Raw genomic sequence first — 5201 nt, 5'->3', positions numbered from 1 at the left:
AACTTAACTTAAATGTTTACACTACGTGACAGCATTTAACGAAAAGATTTCACGAAAGAAAATATGCATTTCAAAAATAACATCTTTGCAATTAATTCTCATAAAGATTTCACGATCGACATTAAATGTTTACGAAATCGCAAACGAAATTCAATAATGAAAGAAAAATTTCCGCGATTTAATCGAAACTTTTCACGAAACACGCGATATTATACAAAATAGATGCGACAGATTTCACAAATTAAAAAATTAGGACAAACTATTCTGATTTTAATCGACTGTTTCATTTTTGTTTCATCGTTTTTCATACTTTGCGTAATTTTCGTGCACTTGACACAACAAACAAAAAAAAATAAATAAATAAATAAAGATGCAATGGTTTAAAATAGGCTTGAAAGCATTGGTGTTTTATGTATATGGATAGACAGATCTCAAGACTCTGAGGAAATTGTCACCTACTTTAGCGAAATTAAAATTCTTTTAATAATGTATCAAAATAAAGATTCTCCCGAGGATATCTCTCCCCGAATAAGAGTAAACAAGAGCACAATGTGTAAATATATACGCAAATTTAGAATCATTGATAACAGAAAAAGTGTTGTCAACTAACTTGTAGCGTATTCTTCATTATGTATATACAAAATCATTTATTACTAGGCCTATATATTACTTTATTAAGAATTCGTATTAGAATATATAATTTTTAAACATCGTAGCATTAAAATGTAGCTTATAACAAAGGAGACCTACGATGTCAGAGAAAGCGAGACAATCGAACTAAAATCAGAATTAACATTACTGAAATCACGATAATAGTTATTGAAAAGTTTTCTTTGATTTGTAAAATATATCGTCTCTTCTGCATAATGTGTTTCCAGAAAGGTTTTGACTAAATCGCGAAAACTTTTCATTGTTACACTTCGTTCCCGAACTTTTAATCGTCAAACGTAAAATATTTGTATGAAGAATTAGTTGGAAAGATCATATTTTTGTAATGCGCATTTTCTTTCGTGAAATCATTTCGTTAAATGCTACAACGGGAGTGTAAAACATCTTAAATTCTTAATTTTTAATATACATGTAACCCTTTTAAATATTAAACTAGAAAAAGGAAAGATTTCGATTATAAATTCTTATTTTTAAACTAAGCAATAAACATACGTAAAGAAAATTTACTTAAAAGGAGAAGAAATATAAATATATATATCTCTATATATATTAATATATTCTAGCTTTCTGCCAGGTGAATACGTTAATAATACATTAACAGAATTCAACTTCAAAATCTTGCAACAGTCCACTTCTCCTGTACACAAACCGCTACATGTTCAGATAATTCTGTTATGTCGAATGACTTTCTCCGTTGCTGTTAGTGGCTACATTTGTGCAGACATTGGCCCATTAAGTCTAAACCCATGCTAGATTGTAACAACGTTAAACCAGAAATTTCTGTTTAAATAAATTTGCATTCGTTGCTTTACGCAATCTAAAGGAATTCATAAATAAATGAACTGACGAATTGAAGTGCAGTTTGATACTAACTCCACTTTATAAATATTAAGGCTATTTAGAATTTGATAAAGTTTATATAAATATTAAATATTGATTACTTTCTATATATTTCTGCTGAAAAGTTTTCGAAGCGATTCTCTTTCTCTGAATATTATAAATTTTAAATAATTTGAAATATGTATAAATAAGAATTTTCGCTTGTTTTGAATTAATTTCCTATCATAATTTTTAAATCTATATAAGATGTAGAAAATATTCAACTTTCCCTATTTAATTCTTACCCTATAGGCTATAAAATTTAATTATTTTACTATCTTATTTGTAAGGTAAACAATGATATATAATGCCCCTTCTAGCTGTTAATTATAGTGTAAATTTTTAAATAACTCACATGATCATTGCTGCCTATAGGCTACGGAAACAATGTCGTCATCTCTAGGCATTTCTTAGATAATTTCTGCAATAAATTTTAATATTAAAAATAGCTTATGGACATCGTAAACTTATTATTATAGTTATAAATTTCTTTTTGTCTATTTATGTCTATATAANATGATCATTGCTGCCTATAGGCTACGGAAACAATGTCGTCATCTCTAGGCATTTCTTAGATAATTTCTGCAATAAATTTTAATATTAAAAATAGCTTATGGACATCGTAAACTTATTATTATAGTTATAAATTTCTTTTTGTCTATTTATGTCTATATAAAACGAGATTTTTTAATGCCTATAGGCGTAATATAATTATTATCTACGCTGAATCACATTGTCGGAGATTTAATATTAAAATTTTGAACATGCTAAAGGGTTTAGTCTTATTATTATTACTTTTTTTTTTTAAATGTTAGTTTATAGATTAATTATAATAGTTGATGTGTTAATATCTTCAAATATGTCATTAATGGATAGCAAAACTTGTTTTATAGCGCTTTAAATGCGTTGATTAAATTAAGAGAAGCGTTTGGTACAGATATAATTAACTTGTTTAATTAAAACAAAACTAAATTCTTCTATTTAATTCTTCTAAACCACTCAAATTTTAAGTTAAAAAGCATATAAAGTTATCAACCCGAGCTAACTTTAAGCATTGATAGATGTGACTACATGATAAAGAATTAAGTAAATTTAAATAGGAATAACTAATTTAAAGCATTCATATTTTTTAAATTATAGAATATGTTTTAAAATTCTAAAAAATTAAATATTATTTAATTAAATTCGTTACGTTATGTGTGTTAAATGTTGATAAAATGGAAAGCCGTCACGTCAAAGGGTGCTTCTCCGATTTTATAATTCCGAGTTGTTATAGTAATATCTGTTGGGAAAAAATTTTGTTTTATATATATATATTTTTATTTTACTCTTTTAAACATAAATTCAAGTATGGAAGTAGCAATAAAAATATATTTGTCACAATTTACAGTTGGCAAGGTGATTCTTACCCAACTACTTTCATGTTGCCGGCAGTATAGATACTAACAGAGAAGTCTAACCTAGGAAACCTTTCCGATTCTCCAATCCCCGTGGGTCCTACTCGGGTAAAAGCCTATAGGTCACGCTCTGTCTGCGTCATGTCGTCACGAATTAGGATTCGTTCGTTTTCCTCACAGAGCGGTGCGTTCTAACACGTTTGTCAATCTAGTCACGGTTTAGTTCCATAATAACTGCGACTGTGTATCCCTCTGGGATTGAGATTAAGTGGACGAAAGGCTGTTGATGCTTGGATTCACAAAATGGCGTCTCTAGTAGAGAATCTTTACGCCTCGCTTATTCTCCTATCCAACACTCAATTCGATTTTTATAGAAAGCTTTCCCTTGATAAGGGGTTTATTCCGGAACCTTTTTTTTTTTTTAATACTTTAACGGGGATAGAATCGAAGAAAGCTTTTTAAATATATAGTCCCCTATATATTAAAATACCCTATTTTTTATTATGCTAATCGCTTGTATAAGGATGCAGAAATCATCATCGCAGAAGCGATCCAAAATAGCATCGGAACTGTAAACAGGGTTTTATATAAACACTACTTCGAATTAAATTCTACATTTTAAGTAGATAAACGTGTTAAAGTATTTTAATGCTGGCCTTCTACACGTCTCGATCGAATAATGCGATTTCTTAATTATTTTAGCAGATTGATTTAAGTTTGTTTTCGAACATTATGTTGCATCCCGTTGTGTTCTCATGACCGAACACATGTGTGAAATGTGTTTCTCGCTCTGTCAAACACTACACATTAAGCACTAGATTGGATAATCACTGCGCAAATCACATGTAATGACATTTACTTCCACAAATCGCTAGCAATCATTTCCGCCAACTTTTAGGTTTCAGTAATAATTATAATGGACTCAATACATTAGTTAGTCGATACTGCTGTTAATTAACTAAGCTAATTGATTTTATAGAAGAGAGTTTCCTACTTTCTAGGTTAAATCGATTCCTATCGCGATTACATTACTGTTTTTGTTTTCTTCTTCTTCTTCTTCTTCTTCTTTCTTTCTTCTTTTTTTTACATCTTTTAAAGACACGAAACGGATGTTTAATCGTGTAGAAAATTATAAAACGAATCTTAGAAAGGTACGGAATTTGAATTCGTTTATTTTAGACTATTATTTATATATTTAAAATTATTATAAATAAGGTAAACACGGCTTAAAATCTATTGATTACGTTATATTTCAGCGTCAAAAACGACGAGTTTAATATAAATTTTACTTTCAGATTTTTTACAGACAAGGTTTTAACTGTAAAGAAACTTTATTTAAAGGTGTTAAAACTTGAAAATAATAATAATAATAATATGATTTTTAAAGTTTAAAAGTAAATAAGTTGCATTTCTTATGATAAAACTCGATAATTATGCATAGACCTACTAAAAAGAGATTTATGGAAACTATCATTTTATTCAAAGCCAGATTTATATACATAACCGAATTAAGCTAAAGTTTAGGGCCTTACTGTTTTAAATTTATTATTATTTGAGAGAGAGAAAAGGGCCTCTTATATGTTATAGCTTCATAAGTCCATAACAAGTCTAAATCCGGCCTTAATCTTATTTTTATGAATTCTTCACGGATTTATGGATTTAAAAAGTATTAAAACGCAGAAAACAATCCACCTACAGTAATTCTGTCTTTTTATTTACTGTACAAAGACAAACATTTTTTTTTTTTGTTAACATGAATTGTTTACCTTTCTGATCATTACAACATGCGTTTACATAATTTCAGATCAACCAGTTACAAAATGTACAAAATCAAATTTAAAAAATTAAATCAGGCAAATAAAAATGAAACATTTTCAGCCTAATTTAAAAAAAAATATATTGCATAATTATTAAAATCACGATGCATTAATAATAAAAATTATGTAATTTTTTATTTTATTTTACTGTATATTTATATATGTATATATATTTATATATAGGAGAAAAATGGCGATATATCTCTATATATATTAATATATTCTAGCTTTCTGCCAGGTGAATACGTTAATAATACATTAACAGAATTCAACTTCAAAATCTTGCAACAGTCCACTTCTCCTGTACACAAACCGCTACATGTTCAGATAATTCTGTTATGTCGAATGACTTTCTCCGTTGCTGTTAGTGGCTACATTTGTGCAGACATTGGCCCATTAAGNTTATTATTTTTTTTTAAATGATAAAAATTTTCAACAC

Source organism: Centruroides sculpturatus, unplaced genomic scaffold (genome assembly GCF_000671375.1).
Source record: "Centruroides sculpturatus isolate CEXI.00-Female unplaced genomic scaffold, Cexi_2.0 scaffold87, whole genome shotgun sequence".
In the NCBI taxonomy this organism is placed as follows: Eukaryota; Metazoa; Arthropoda; class Arachnida; order Scorpiones; family Buthidae; genus Centruroides; species Centruroides sculpturatus.
This window is presented reverse-complemented; position numbering follows the sequence as displayed.